This window comes from Mesoplodon densirostris, chromosome 19 (assembly GCF_025265405.1).
Source record: "Mesoplodon densirostris isolate mMesDen1 chromosome 19, mMesDen1 primary haplotype, whole genome shotgun sequence".
Lineage (NCBI taxonomy): Eukaryota > Metazoa > Chordata > Mammalia > Artiodactyla > Ziphiidae > Mesoplodon > Mesoplodon densirostris.
The window spans coordinates 28037668-28053803 of record NC_082679.1 but is presented as its reverse complement, the minus strand read 5'-3'; the positions used below and the strand labels follow the sequence as shown (position 1 = coordinate 28053803).

General features: G+C 53.4%; 1 long non-coding RNA gene across 1 annotated transcript in view; it reads left to right on the top strand.

Annotated features, from left to right (window-relative positions):
• The first annotated feature begins 9249 nt into the window (after positions 1–9249).
• Positions 9250–16136, top strand: part of LOC132479762 (uncharacterized) — a 56819-nt gene continuing 49932 nt past the window's right edge. Inside the window, exon 1 of the long non-coding RNA XR_009530571.1 lies at positions 9250–9318. This is a non-coding gene — a long non-coding RNA (uncharacterized LOC132479762). The remainder of the gene's footprint in view (positions 9319–16136) is intronic.

The following is a 16136-nucleotide window of genomic DNA, read 5'->3' as shown; positions in this document are numbered from 1 at the left end:
AGTTGGTTGTAGGAACAAGTTTTATTTTATTTTATTGAAGTATAGTTGATTTACAATGTTGTGTTGATTTCTACTGTACAGCAAAGTGATTTGGTGATACATATATATTTTTTCATATTCTTTTCCATTATGGTTTATCACAGGATACTGAATATAGTTCTCTGTGCTATACAGGAGGACCTTGTTGTTTATGAGAGAACACATTTTCAAGGTACAGACAATAGAGGCAGTACTCGGCAAAAGTTGTGAAATAGACCTTTAGGAATAATAGAAGTGGGGAAACCCCGGGGGGCTGAGTTAACTCCACCTGACCTCCCATAGCAGCCGTCAGGCTAATATCTGTCACACCGCGAAATGATTTGTTTTATGTCTGTCTCCCGCACTGGGGTGTGAGTCCCATGAAGGCAGGGCTGGGCCTGGCTCTTCCCCGCTGTTTCCCCAGCACTGCCCGCGCAGGGCGGGGCATGGAGCAGGTGCTCAGACAGGGTGTGCTGAATAAACTGAGGCCAAGCTGTTCCGGACTGTGGACTACCCCCAAGGGCACTAGGGAGCCTTAGGAGGGTTTCAATCAGGGGAGTGTCAAGGTTGATCTGTGCTTTACAAATTCCAGGCCCCCTTTCTACTTTGCACCCGGAAAATCCACATTCCTCCCCGTCTGACCTTTCCTATCAGACTCCTCTTTACCCTTCTCCTCCTCCAGGAAGCCTTCCTGAACTGCAGGCTGGGTCAGGTGCCTGCTCTGGGCTTCCACAATCCCCCACCTTCCCCCATCACAGCCCTGTCTACCCTGGGGGTGGGTCTGTATCCTCCAGAGACTTGTGAGATCTCCACAAGTTCTGCCCTAGGCTCTCAGGAACCACTCCAGAGCAGGTGCATTGACTGGACCCCTCTCCACTGCCATGTCCCCAGATCTCCCTCCATTATTTTCCTCCACCAGTCCCTCCCTAGCTGTATTTGGATCCTCTCCTCGTATACACTGCCCTGTGTATTATTTTTAAAATCGTGTGCTTAACACCACTGCTTTCTCACCATTTAAAATTTAAAAACAATTTTTGTGTCCTGAAATTGACTGTTGTCACCATTTAAAATGTACAATTCAGTGGCATTAAGCACATTCACAGTGTTGTACCACCATCACCACTATCTAATTCTCGAAATTTCCCATCACCCCCAAAGGAAACCCTATGCCCATGTAGCAGTTACTAGCCACTCCCCCTCCCCCCAGGCCCTGGCCACCTCTGCTTTCTGTCCCTATGGATTTGCCTCTTCTGGACAGTTCATATAATGGACTTACCCAATACGTGGCCTTTTGGATCTAGTTTCTTACACTTAGCATCATGTTTTCGAGGTTCCATGTCATAGCATGGATCCGTTCCTTTTTGTGGCTGAATAATATTCCATCGTGTGGATAGACCACATTTTGTTGATTCATTCATCTGCTGGTGGACATCTGGGTTGTTTCCACCTTCTGGCTATTGTGAATAATGCTGCTGGGAACATTCATGTACAAGTTATTGTTTGAACACCTGTTTTCAACTATTTTGGGTATACACATAGGTGTGGCCATGTAGTAATTTCAGGTGCAACTTATGGAGGAAACAGCAAACTGTTGTCCATATTGGTGGCCCCTTTACCCACCAGCAGTGTGTGAGGATTCTGATTTCCCCACATCCTTCCTAACACTTGGTATTGTCCCTTTTTTGGATTATGGCCATTCTAGCAAGGGCGAAGTGGCCTCTCACGGTTTTGACTTGCATTTCCCGAATAACTAATAACCTTGAACATCTTTTTATGTGCTTCTTGGTCATTTTCTCACTACCTTTTGCAAACTGACCTCAGCTCCTACCACCTTGCTAAAGCCATTTTCCCCATATTCACCAGTCCACTGGCTTCCCTTTTTAAAAATTTTTTTTAAAATTTATTTTATTGAAGAATAGTTGATTTACAATGTTGTATTAATTTCTGCTGTACAGCAAAGTGATAAAGTGATTCATATATATATATATATATATATATATATATATATACTCTTTTTCATACTTGTTGCCGTTATGGCTTATTACACAATATTGAATATAGTTCCTTCGGCTATACAGTAGGACCTTGTTGTTTATCCACTGGCTTATCTTAATTCCCATTTTTTCCTGTCTCTCAGCAACTCTGGAGGCCTTTCTCTCTCTCCCACCATGACCTACCCATTCTTGGTCTTCCTCTTCTTTTTCTGGAGAGAGATGTGGGACCTTGGGCCAGTTATTTAACTTCTCTGGGCCTCGGTTTTTTCATCTGTGAAATGAGACCGCTAACTATTTCGACTTCTTGGTTGTTGTAACAATTCAATGAGCTTAGAAGTGTGCCTGATGATTACATAGTAACAATCAGGGAATTATTTAATGGTGAGAGGAGTAGGAGGGCTGAGGGCAGAACATTTCCTCGTGAAAGGTACTTAAAAAAATTAAAAAGCTGGAGGGTGAAAAAATAAAATAAAATTTAAAAGCTTGCCCTGATACAGAATTTTAGGAAACACCATCAGAAATTCTTTTATTAAAAAAAACCCCACAAGAATATTACTCAGCCAAAGAAAAGAATGAAATAATGCCATTTGCAGCAACATGGATGGACCAGGAGATTATCATACTAAGTGAAGTAAGTCAGACAAAGACAAATATCATATGATATCGCTTATATGTGGAATCTAAAAAGAAAAAAAGAAATACAAATGAACTTATTTACAAAACAGAAAGAGATTCACGGACATAGAAAACAAACTGATGGTTACCAAAGGAGAAAGGGGAGGGGGGTAGGGATAAATTAGTAGTCTGGGATTAACATATACACACTACTATATATAAAATAGATAACTAATAAGAACCTGCTGTATAAAAAAATAAATAAAATTCAAAGATTCAAAAAAAATCTGCATTAAGCTTCTTATAGCTTTTAAAACAATGCATCAAAAGACAAAAAAGTTTTTAGGGGCAAGTGTCATATGGTGGTTAAAAGTATGAACTTTGGGGCTTCCCTGGTGGCGCAGTGGTTGAGAGTCTGCCTGCCCGATGCAGGGGACACGGGTTCGTGCCCCGGTCTCGGAAGATCCCACATGCCTCGGAGTGGTTAGGCCCGTGAGCCATGGCAGCTGAGCCTGTGCGTCCAGAGCCTGTGCTCCGCGGCGGGAGAGGCCACAACAGTGAGAGGCCCGCGTACCGCAAAAAAAAAAAAAAGTATGCACTTTGGAGAAGGGCTGCCTGGGTCCGAATCCCTGTGACGCCTGATGTGGGCAATTCTATAACTCTCTGTGCCTCAGTTTCCACAGGCGTAAAAGGGGAGGCTGGTAGAAGCTGCTAGGATCTTTCTGGGCATTCACCGAGTTTATCTATGTACCTGGGTCGGCAGCTCCAGCTCTGGTAGGCGTTAACTTAGAACATCTCGTAGCCGGTCAAGTTTTCACTCCAGGCCTCGGTGACTTTCCCAGCCATCTAAAATCAATGTTTCACAAACCCTGTAGCGAACTTATACACAGGAAGTCTTAACAAGTAAGATCCATAACAGGTCAAATCTCAGCTGCAGGAATTCGTTCTCATTCTCTGCTCCAGATCTCCCAGAACAGAGAGGAATAATAAAAGTCAAAACCCGGACAACTCTCCCTTCTGCAGGTCAATTCCGCCAGCGTCGTTGTCCGGAGGAAGAAGGCTTCCCTTCTTAAAGGGGCCTCTCCTAGTTTTGACTTTCTCTTCTCTCTCCTAAGAGGGCCTGGCTGGTTTCTCCTCCTCATCCCCCACTTAGCATCTCTCAGGAAGCGGCCCCTCCCTCTCCGTTGGGATGTTAAATCCTGCAGTGATTACTAATAAATAAAGCCACTCTTCATTGAATCTGGATTTCTGTTGGTCCTGAGTACGTGAAGCAGCTCAATTCCCCAAATACCATTGTGGGTTGTAGGGGGCGCAGGTCGGGGGTCCATGGCCTCTATAGCCAAGTCAAGAATTTTCCTAGGGGCCGTTGCTTCGAGGTACGTGGATGAAAAGGGAGAGTTCTCAGAACTTATTGTTTACAAGTTTCTAACTTTACAAAGGTCCAAATAGATCTACCCTCCACGCACCCCGGTCTCCCTCCCCACAGACGCTGCAGTTACCAGTTTGTTTCTGCTTTCGAAGATATTCTGTGCATTTAGCAAGCAGCAGCTTAGATTTTCTCACCTGCCCCTTAAATTATTATACACTCTTCTTCCTTCATTGCCTTTCCCCCTTAACTGAATTCATAGCTTATTCCGCGTCGGTTCATGTATTACTTCCTCATTTTACGGTTAGTTCATGTCCCCCTGTGGGCCAGACCACAGCTTATTTGAGTCCCCTATCCATGGACAACTAGGTTGTTTTCGGGTTTGTTTATCCTTACCACTTTTTTATGAAAACAGAAACAATGTTCCCTACCCCCTTGGTTAGCATTTATCAAGAAACCTGCGGAAGCCTCAACCTGCCCGCCCCCACTGCCAGCCTCCACTTAAGAGTATCCCCATCTCCAGGGTTCCAGTGCTTTGGCGGCGTCTTATGTGCGTTGCCTAGCTGAAGCTGTCAGGCGCAGGCCGAGGCCCTCTGGCGCCCCGCCCCGCGGCCGGCCCGCAGTCGGGCCGATTCAAATCCAGCCAATGGCAGCGTGTAAACAAGCCCAGGTCCGCCCCCCGATGAATAATTCCGCGGGCCGACGCGAAGCCTATTTAACTAGGCGGGGGATGGGGGCGGGACGGAGATGTGGCCCCGCCCCCCGGCCTGGGCCAACGGGCGACCAGGCCCCGCCCCCCGCACTTGCCGCTCTGAGGACCCAAGGTCGGGTTGGGCTTGTAGCTGCCTGATTTGCCGCCGCGCGCGGTCTTGGCGCTCCACGCGAGCCAGCGTAGCTGCGTGCTGGAGTAGCACTGTCCCGCTGTACGAGCCATATTTAAAGTGCGCGGTCAGAGGGCGCAGGTCGCTCCGGAGGCAGTGCTCTCCTAGTCCTCCTATTTTTCCCCTCCTGGCGGCTAGAATTCGGATCCTGGAGAGGTCTTTGATGAAAACTTTCCCCTGAAGTCGGATTGAACGAGAAGTGGAGGGACCAGCAGGGGTGTTTTGGGCAAGGCTTTTGCTTGCTTTGTTCCTTCTTGTTATTGAAGTGTTACATTCCTCCAGAAAAGTGCACGGATCCTAAGCGTGCTGCTCAACTGTAAACGAAAAACACCCGTGGAAACATCTTGCCAGATCAAGAAACAGAACTTGGGTTGGCCAAGTTTTAGACTTTGCAGTTGCGGGTGCGAGGGAGAAGCCGCGAAGGCCGTTCTTTTGACTTTCAGAGGCACAAACGACTTGTTAAGAAAGAAAGGGAGGGAGGGAGGGAGGGAGCAAAAGGAAAACCACGCCTCTGTAGAGAACCGGGAATCAGGCCAGGCTCTGGTCAGGCTCCCTCAGGGTAGGAACTGGGCTGTTGGACGGGTAGGAGGTGTAGGAGTCAGAGATAAAGGGTATTAGGATCTGGTTGGGAGAGCTGAGGGTGGGGTGGGGAAGGACTAGAAATTGGAGGGGACTAGAAATTTGAGGGGTTAGAAAATGCGCTGGTACTGGGGGTGGGAGAGGGGAGGTTTCTGGGCTGGAGGGTTGGGAGGACCAGGGGGACTTGGAGCCGGTGGGCTAAAAGTGGAACAAGGCATCACAGCCCCTGGGAGAGGGCAGGTTAATTCTCCAGTGTCCTGGACTTTCCACAGCAAATGGGTTTCCTGCTGTTCCTTTTCAGCTGCACGGTTATAATTAAAACAGTCCATTAAACGTTGAGATGAGGGGTCCAGAAATCCAAGCTCATTCAGCAAATATTTGTGAGGTGTCTGTCTCCTGCCCAGACCTATGTTAGGAGAGAGAAAATATCATGACCTATATGGGATGAAGTTCCATATTGGCAGGCAAGGACCCTGTGTCCAGAGCCCAGCTGAGCACAGAGGTGTAGCGTATTTGGTAGATGAGAAAAGGTGGCTGCATCTTCTCCCGTCCTAATTTCTCACATCTGGATGCTGCTCTGTCCCTGTCCCGTAAGAGCTTCTATGTGCCTCGTCCCATTTCATCCTTTCCATAGCCTTCATAACGTCTGGACTCGGGACAAACAGAGCTGGGTTTGACTCCCCGGCTGTGTGACATTGATCCGGTTTCTTACCCTCCCCGTACTGGTTTCTCCACACAAAGAAGTTAGAATTGAGGTTTAAATGAGAGTCAGCGGCTGGCCCAGGGGTTGGTATTAACAGTTGTCAGAGTGTTTATCAAAGCGAAGAGTTAGTTAGGATTACCAGCTTAATGATGTGTTCGGGGGAGATAAACAGATGGCTGCAATGCATCAAAAACTGAGATGGATTTGATGGATGGATAGATGCACAGATGTGTGATTAAGCTAGTAGAGTAGGATGCTGATGGTTGAATCTAGGTGGTGGGTATTTATCCTATTTCTTCCTCTTTTCCGTATTTGAAAATGTTCAGAATGAAATGTTGGGGGGCGATGGATTTTGGTGTCTGACTATACGGTCCCATTTTACAGATGAGAAAATGGAGGAGCTGGAGAAGTGACTTGCCCCAGGTTCATGTGGTGACTCGTAACAGAACATCTGGGATTAGTCCCTCCCCTGGCTGGGTATCCCTGGGGCAAGTTGCTGAACCTATCTGGGTCTCACTGCCAACCCGATTCTGAACCTGGAACTTACAACTTACATCTGATTTTCAAAGGGCAGGGGTGTGTCACCCCCTAAAGAATAGCAGGTCTCTTCCCATTTGGGCCCATATAGACCCCTCCTCTGGCCTTGGACATTTGACCTCCCAGGCCTTTGCCAGCCATGGCTAGATTGGGGGCTTCTTTCACACCCATGCCCATTCCAGGCCGCCTGGCCTCAAGACCATCTCCTAAGAGGTCAGGTATGCCTGTGGAAAGGTGGGTGTTATCTCATTGCTCAGCAGATCTTTCTTGAGCCCTTATTAAGTGCCAAGCACTGTTCTGGGGTGTGTGTTGTGGGGGTTGGGGGGGGTAGATACCATAATGCACCTAAGAAGCCTGGAACCTGCTACAGAGGGCAGGGGAAACTGATTTGCTTACTTGCTCATTGTCTGTGTCCCCTAATCGACTGTGAGCTGCAGAATGGGGGTGGGGGGTAGCGATGGGGCAGGAAACAGGGTGTTCTTGGTCACTGCTATATTCCTGGCACACACTAGATACCCATAAACAATACTTCCTGTATGAATGAATAAACTTGGACAGTCACCCCCCAGCAATGCCTCAGGTCTGCTACCTTTGAACCCCAGTCAGTTCCCTAGTTCCGAGTCCCCCAGGGTTGGCAGCTATAACAAAGAGACATCAGTGCCACCCAGCTCAGATCAGGTCCCACTTCCCAGTTGTGTGACCTTGGGCAAAACGCTCCCCCTCTCTGAGCCAATTTAGTTTTCTACACTGCAAGGTGGGAATAGCTAAAGGTCTCTAGATGGGAGTTCCTGGAGGTCTCTTCTTGGTGAAGACTGGAAAAATGGCATCCAGGTAAATGAATACCCAAGGTGTAGCCCAGTGGCTCAATCTTAGCAAATGGAAGGGCAAGCTGCACAAAAATAATGTCCTTGTATGTTGCTGTTCCTGGAAGGGTCACATACCTCAGTGGGCCATGGATGACTACTATAACTATATAAGTTATAGACTGACCACTGTCTTATGTTTGGGGCACCACGTGCTCACTTCTGGAATTGATCAAGTTTCCTTTTTCTATAATAGTCAATAATAACAGCACTTATCTGGCACTTCCTGTCAGATGCTGCTCTCCATGAGAACATTTTCTCCTAATGACCTTATGAAATGAGGCCTATTAATTATTTCCTCTTGGAAATGGAGGCACGGAGAGGTGAAGTAATTTGTCCAAGGTCACACAGCAAAGAAAGTGGCAGGATGTGAAGCACAGGCTCACTGGTTTGAGTCAGCACGCTTAACCTCCGTGGTCTCTTAAAGAACATGCGTAGTGCCACCAAGATGCCAGGATCAATTCTAAAGCTTAAAACACATAGATCTCAATCACTCATTTATTCAACACACATTTATTGAGCTGCTTCGGTATACACATGGCTTTTCCAGGGCACCGGGGAAACAGAAGGTAAGAAGAGACCAGAATATAAGTCCCCTTGGCCTGTGCGCCCCGGCAGGGTAGCTCCGAGCTGTCTGGGTGCTCGATGGGCCCCGAGCAAGGCGCAGGGCACACAGCAGGCGCTCAGCAAGCGTTCCCTGAACGAACGCGCTAATCGAAGTGTCACGCCCGCAAGGCGTACACGGCCCCGCGGGGCGGAAACAGACCCAACACCACCGAGGCGTCCCGGGGCTTCTGGGAGTCCCATCTGCGCGGCCCGAGAGGCCTCGAGGAGGCTCTAAGACAGGTCGGACCCACGTCCCCGGCGCCCTCCCCGGGGCGTAGCAGCTCAAAAGACCGATTGAGGTGAGTGAGCGAGCCGCGTTCGGAGTCCCGGCCAGTAGCCCCAAAGCACCCCCCGCCCCCGCGCCTTCCACCCTTTTGGCTCCGACTCCCGGCTCCTTCGCGATTCCACCTGCGGGGCCTCCCCTCTCCTCCAGCCGCGACTCTCGCTACCTTTTCGAACCTTCGGCGCTCCCCCTGGTCGCGTCCTCCCGCCCGGCGACCATCCCCCGCGTCGGGGCGCGCCCAGCGCGCACCGCGCCCGCTCCCCAGACGGGCTGGGCGCCCGGGATACGGGAGGGCGAATCCCTTTAGCCTTTCCGCCTAATCCAGAGCATCGTTCGATGCAGTCGGCAGACTCCACAGTAGCCTGGGAAGGCACGCCCCTGAACCCCCGGGACTAGGGCTGGGGAGGGGGCGGTGCCGGTGCGGAGGTCACCCTCCCGGGGCGTTCGTAGCCTCCCATTCGTTCGCGGGCCCGCAGCTCGAAGCCCAGAGCCGAAGCTGGTTCGCTGAGTCGCGGGGCGGGGCCTCCCCCAAGCCCGTCCCTCGGCGAGGGCGGAGGGAGGAGGAGGAGGAGGAAAGGGGGGAGGAACACAAAACCTGCAAGGTTTTTTCTTTTTTCTTTTGCACGTAATTAAATTTTTTTTTTTTTTTTTTTGCAAACCCGAGGGGTCCCGCCCGGAGTGGGCGCCTGTCCGGGGCGCCCGGTCCTCGGCGCGGGGCGGCGGCAGGGGCTTGGCGGAGGCTGCCGGGCGGCCGCCATGCGATCAGGCAGTGCGCTGACCGGCCCGGCCGTTCGGCCCCTTCTGGGTCCTCCCTTTGCAGCGCGTGCGGGGCCGTCTCGGAGATCCCGCGTCGACGGCTGCTCAAACATCAGGGTGAGTTTCTCACAATGTAGCAATTTCTCTTTAAATCTCTTAACTCTCTCTATCTGCGAGTCGGGGCTGTGACAGGGCGCAAAAGCGAGGGGGGAGTGGGGGTTGGCGGCGAGGAGCCGGAGCCGGGGCCGAACCCACTCCCCGGACACTCACACACTTAGCCCCCCATCCGGGGCGCATCGCCCGCTGCCTCTTTTTCTGTTCGGCGCCCACCACCCCCGGCAGCCCCCCCTCACCCCCCGCGTCTCTCCATCACCGCCGCCCCGATTCTGCGGGGACCCCCACCCCCACCCCGGGCTCCCCTGCCCAAACCCGGCGCCCGGTGCCTCCCCGGCCCTCCCGCCGGCTGCCGGGGATACAATGGAGCGGCGGAAAAACGAGACCTAACGTCCCACGGGGGGAGGGGTGGGGAGACCCCCTCCCCCGGGCGGGGGCTCCCCCTCCCCTCCTCTCCCCTCCCCTCCCCTCCCCTCGCCCTGCTCCCTGCCTTTTGGGGAAGAAGAGGGCAATGGGGCAGCGGATGGTGGTTTCCCGGCCGGAGCTGGCGAGCCTTCCTCTCCCCCTCTCGCCCGTCCCCTGCGCTCCCTTCTCAGATCCCTCCGGGGGTGCCGGAGAGAAACGGGGCCTCCGGCCTGCTGGCGAGGGATGGATGCGGAAGGAAGCCACTGGGTCTCCTCCTCCCCACCGCCCCGAAACAATGAAAGGAGTTGACTTGGTCCCCCACCCCCCAGCAATGAAAGGAGTTGACCCCCGCCCCCGCTAGCTGGTTGTTCCCGGAGGGGGCCGCTACGGGGGGTGGGGGGAGGAGGGAGGTGAGCCTTACCCCTGTCACCTGCGAGACTTGGGGCGGCCCCCCATCTCGACCCCCTCGGCCTAGCAATGGGAGGCAGCAGGCCCAGCCCGGGCACCGCGCTCGGGTGGTGAGCTTTAGCCAAAGGCAGCCGTTTCCCTGTGGTGAGCCCGGACGAGCCGGGCCTGAGGCCTCCCCGGGCCCCTGCGGAGGGCGGCCGGGCCGCGGGCCCCCGGAGGGAGGGATGGAGCAGGAGGGCGGAGGGATGGAGCCATCTGGTTTTCCCATCCCTCGCTGCCCCTCGGCTGCTTCTCCGGCTCTGTCACGGGCGGCCGCGGGGAGACCAGGGACCGCGGTCTGCCCAGGCCTTGGTCCGAGGCCAGCGGCGAGCGGGGCGAGCAGCCGCGGGCGGGCTCGGGAGGCAGCGGTGATTGGAAGGCACGGCGGCTCCTTCCTCTCCGCACGCCTTTGTTTTGCTTTGTGGTTCTGAGCAGCTGAACTTCCCGGGAGGTGGGGTCAGAGGCCGCTGTGTCAGCTCTCCCCGGAGGCCGGGGTGACAGGTCCCAGCCCTCTGGTGTACCCGGACCGGGGCTCCTGCCCGTGCTCGGCCTTCTGCCCGGACAGGCAGCCCCTTTTGTCACACAGCCGTCCGATAGTCTAGATCTGGGGATGTATTGAGGGTTTGCTTTTCCCTCACACCTCCTTTCCCAGGGCGCTTGTCAGGGAAACAGTTTTTAGAAACACCCCCAGACTTCACGGCCTGAGATTTCTGAGAAGTGCTCTGTGCTTTCACACCTCTCCCCTCGCCTGGGGTGGGGATGGGGGCCTCAGTCAACGCCGACCTGCTAGGGTGGTGGGAGAACAGGGGAGGAGGACAGCTGAGGAGTCACCCCCTTCCCATGTGCCAGCGTCCAGTGAGACTTAAGGGGTGTGCTTAGCTACAGCCCCCCTCCCCCAGAGCTCCCCCACTCCTGGAAGGTGGAAATAACATCTCCTACCCAGAGAGCATTAGGGATTGGCTACTGTTAGGTGCGCTACCCACTGGCCACCACCCGAGGAGGAAGTTGGGTCAGTTATGTGATTCCCATTTTGCAGACAAGCTAATGGAGGCTCAGAGAAGCTAAGTGACTTGCCCGGGGTCACACAGCCCCAATCTGTAACCGTCTCAAGTTTTTCCAACTCAGCTCAAAACTCTTAGGTTCTCCTGTACCCCTCTTTGGCAATTTGTCCCTTTGACTTCAGTTGAGTCTCAAATGTAGATAATACCAGGAAGGAGCCGCCGAATCCCCCCCACCCCCCAGCCCCCCGAGTGATCGTTTGGGGAAGGAGTAAGGAGCATCTGGAAGCTGGGCTGAGGGCAGGATGCTTTCACCTGTGGCTGGAGCAGAGCGTTTGCCTGCAGGAGCTGAGGACTGGAGGTGTGGAGTCAGGAGAAGGGGGGCCCCAGGCCTCGCTGGCTGGGGTTTGGGGGGCACTTGGTCGGTGGCCCCTCTGTCATCCTCTTCCTCTTCCATCTGAGCTGGGACTCAGCCCCGCTGGGAGTGAATCTGAGCTGCCAGGGACCTTCGTCGTCGCTCTGCCCTGTGACCCTCCGTGGCGCCGTGATGTAGCTGGCAGAGAACTCCCCTGTCCGTTCTCCCCTCGGCCTGGGTGGCAGACTCCCTGTCCCACTCTGTAACCTCAGGCACTAGATTCAACTCACTAGTCCTCAGTTTCCTCATCTGCAGGTGGGGATCAGTAGAGCTTCCTTAACTGACCTTGCGGTGACTGAAAGTTTTATCCAAGCGTGTTATTTTTATTTCTCCTTCAGCATACGGGGATATGGCAGGCCTGTAGGGTGGGGAGGAAAGTTGGGTGCTGGGTATTTTAGGGTGAATGGCAAAAGGCATCTACCTTGGAGGAATTCCCTGTGGTGGTGGGTGAGGGCAGGCAGTAAGTAAGGAGTTCCGCTTTGGTGACCCTCCATCTCCAGCTCTCTGGGACCCCACCCCTTCAGCAGCCTCCAGCTCTCTGGGACCCCGCCCCTTCAGCACTTACTGGTGCCAAATACACATTTGGTGGCGGGGGGGGTGGGGGCTGGGGGGGAGGAGGAGGAAGGGCTGGGGAGGGCCCAGCTTACCCAGTGAGGGGGGCAATACGGGCGATCTTGTCATTTTACAGATGAGGAAACTGAGTCCAGCGGAAACCTGTTCCATGGCTGAGAGGGGACTCCAGCCCAGACTTCAGGGACGGGGGTGTGATTGGAGAGAAGCTAACACTTTGAGGGACACCCTGCAAATACCTTCCTGAGGTGACAGGCATCATAAGTAATCATAATTCCTGTGGGGTGGGGGCAGGAGGGGAGGGGCTGTAGGTCTCTCTAGGGTGAGTGCTTCCTGAAAGTTGGAACTGATTTTGGGGGGGCAGGGTGGCAGTGGAAAAGGGGGGAAATGTGAGGCCCAAGAGTGACAGGCCTATGCCCCGCCCCCCTTTTTTGCCCGCTTCCTTCCCAGAGGCCTCAGGGGCCTTCCCCAACCTTCCCTGGGGATGTGGGGTCTTCCCCCTCTCCCCTCTGAGAGGCTGTGAAAGGGTCCAGGGGTCAGCACCAAGCCCAGGGGGCCTGGCAGGAGGGTCCTGGGGTGTGGTGTGGGTACCCCGGGGTCCTGGGGTGGTCACCTTTGAGCCCCAGGCCCAGCCACCATCAGAGTTCCTGCCCGCTCTCCCAGCTCTCCCCCGTGGCTGTCTTGATTCCTGGTCTCAAGAATGCGGAGGGCTGCTGGTGGGGGGAAGTTAATTGGAAACAGGAAAACATGGCATTCCTTTCTAGCTGACCTGGGCCTGGAAAGCAGTGAGGGGCTGCCTTTCTCCCTCTCCCGCCCTGCTGGGGAGAGGTGGGTGGGGGAGCATGGTTCTCTCACCTCTGTCTCTTCGGGGTCTTTCCCCCACCAGGCTCCCTGACTCTTAGTGGAAACAGCAAGTTGCCTGTTTTACGTCCATGATGTAAAATACTCTCCCACCAATCAGAATGACTTGCCCCCGTTTTTCACCAGGTCATATCCAAGTTTGTCCCCGCTCTCTGAGGGCGGAGGGCCTGTCTCAGTTGGCTCCCCAGCGTAGGCTGTGTCACACTAGAGACACATGGGAAATGTTTGGTTGACTGGTCCCCAAGGATTCCCTCCTCCTTCCTTCCCTAGACTTCTCGCCTGCCTGGGGTACCACCAATAGAGTTTTATCCCCATTGACTGAAGCCTTTGTGTCTCAGTGGCATGCAAGATCCCCCAACGGGAAAAGAGAAGGTTTTCTAAGACATTTCTCGTTTGGCGACAGTTTTGTGTCCTGAGTTTGCAGGTATTCATGGTGGCGGGGGATCTGTTGGCAGGAGAAGCTGGAGAGAGGGCCTGTCTGTCTGTAATTGTTCCCGATTAAACTTCCTGAGGGCCTACTGTGTGCCACGGACCTGGGGCCCAGTTATGATACTGGGACCCGATCCGGGAGAAGGCTCGAGAGAAGTGTTGTCTTCAAGGCTGCTGGGGGACTTTGATGCCTTCTGTCTGGGTGGTTTGCAAAGGCTCCAAGGGGGAAGCAGCTTCTTTCTCTCTTTCTCTTTTTTTCTAAGTGATACATCCACGTGGGACAAATTCAAAACCGCAAACATAGTAAGTCTCCCCCTTTACCCTCCGGGGCATCCCTGGTCCCCCAACTCGCCTCCCCAGAGCACCGCCTCAATCCCGATGTTCTGTGCGCACACATTTATATACCTGTGTATGTCTTAAAAAATATTTATTTTGCACAGATGGTAGCCCCCTCTTCCCGTCGTTGTGCACGTTGCTTTTTTCGCTTCATCTCCCTGGGAGCTGTGCACAATACATGGAGGCGTTTCTTTGGCTTTTTCTCAGCTGCATTGTATTCCTCAGTGTGGGCAAATCCTCCTTGACTCAACACGGATATGGAGGTGTTTCCTAAAGTTTCAGCGTGCAGAGCCAGAGGGCATGCATCCATTTGTCTTACTGGGAAGTGGGTATGCCAGCGGGGTAAACTCCTGGAGGCGGGATTGCTGGGTCAAGAGCCTGCGGTTTGTCATTCGGTCACTCTTGGGAGGCACCTGTGGAGCTGTATCTTGAAGGAAATCGTTTCCCCTCCTGTTCAAGTCATCCCACCCATCCATCCATTGTCTTTGCCTCTTGTGACCTCCTTGCCCCTTCCTTCCTGCCTGTGGCCTGCACCCTGTGCTTGCCACTTGGTGTAGAGGTCAAGGGTGGGGGCGCTGTTGATTCGAATCCCGGCTCTGCCGCTTGCTGGCTGAATGGATGCAGGCAGGGGGCTTGCTGGCTCTGGGCCTGAGTTGTCCCCTCTGTTAAATGGGTTCACCTCAGTACCTACTTTTGGAAGGGTTGTCGTGAGGATTAAATAATACCCATCAAGGTGCATGGGTAGCCTAGCTGAGTCATTCGGTGGAGGTGTCATCTGTCATTCTATGGCAGTTCTGTCTCCTGGGGTGAGGAGCCCCTTAATTCTGGGCTGTGAGCCCCCTTACTGGCAGGAAGGGGAGGGAATGCTGGCTTTTGCACTTACCTGCAGCGTGACCTTGGGCAAGCGATCCTTTTCTGGGTCTCGATTTCCTTGTCTGTAAAATGGGCCCATGATGGCTCCCTGGCAGGTGGGCTGTGAGGGCCGAAGGAGGCACTGCCCTCCCCAGCCGGGCGTGCAGTAGCTGTTCAGGAAGGAGCATCTGATGTTGCTGTTATTTTCACTATGGTTACTGTTCTCCTGTGGGCCCCACGCTGACTTGGCCACTCTGAAAGCTCTCCATTGTCTTCCTGAAAGGCACATAGGGAACATTGTTGGCATTCTAAACCGCACAGCAGCGGAGGGCACAGGGCAGGCTGCTGCGGCGGCATGGCCCTGGGGACAGACAGGGCTGTCCTGCTCTGGGTCTCGCTTTCCTCATCTGGAAGAACGGCTGTGATGGGAAACCTACCTGTGTGCTCACGGACGTTCAGTGCTTAACACAGTGCCTGACATATCACAGGTGCTCAGAAAATGTCAGTGGCTGTGATGGTGGTGGTGGTGGTGGTGGTGGTCATGATGGTGGTGATGATGATGATGATGATGATGATGGAGAGAAATCTCCTGTGCAATTAGATACCTGCGTCCTTGCCTCCTTCCCCTAAAACCCCGGGCAGTCAATGTTGGCATTTTAATCAGAGGGAAGGTTCCAAGGCAATCAAATACCCTTTGGGCCTCAGTTTCCTCATCTGTAACAGAACTCATGGGGTCTTTGTGAAGCTTAAATGAGTGAAGATGTAGAAAGCTTTTAAGACAGACCCCGGGGCCTCCCTGGTGGCGCAGTGGTTGAGAGTCCGCCTGCCGATGCAGGGGATACGGGTTCGTGCCCCGGTCTGGGAGGATCCCATATGCCGCGGAGCGGCTGGGCCCGTGAGCCATGGCCGCTGGGCCTGCGCGTCCGGAGCCTGTGCTCCGCAACGGGAGAGGCCACAACAGTGAGAGGCCCGCATACCGAAAAAAAAAAAAAAAAAAAAAAAAGACAGACCCCGGCTTGCAGGAGTGCAGTGAAAAGTCACTTTGCTTGTTATTATTTAAATTTTTTATCATGGAAATTTTAAAGTACCTACCAAGAGTTGAGAGAATAAAATAATCAACCCCTGTGTACCCATCGCCAGCTTCACCAATTTTCCGCTGATCCCTCCTCCCGCCCCCCCCCCCACCCCCAGCGCCACCCTGCACTTTCTTTTCCCGTTTCTGCTGGAGTACATTTAAGCAAATTCCAGATAGCATATCAGTTCAATTGTATCATTATCGTTACTAATGGTGTTATTATTTTTGGTATCCAGAATCTGTTTCATCAGCTCCGGGTTCTATCCTGTTCTGTGCTGGAAGAGACATTAGGCCCATTTCATAGATTGGGGAAATCAAGGCTGCAGGCAGTAAACTTTGGTCAGGTTGTCCTTGATCTGTGTTCCCATCCTGTCTTGGCCAGCCCAGGCTTTGCACCTTGGTGGCTGTTTCTGATCACACGGGCTTGGGGATT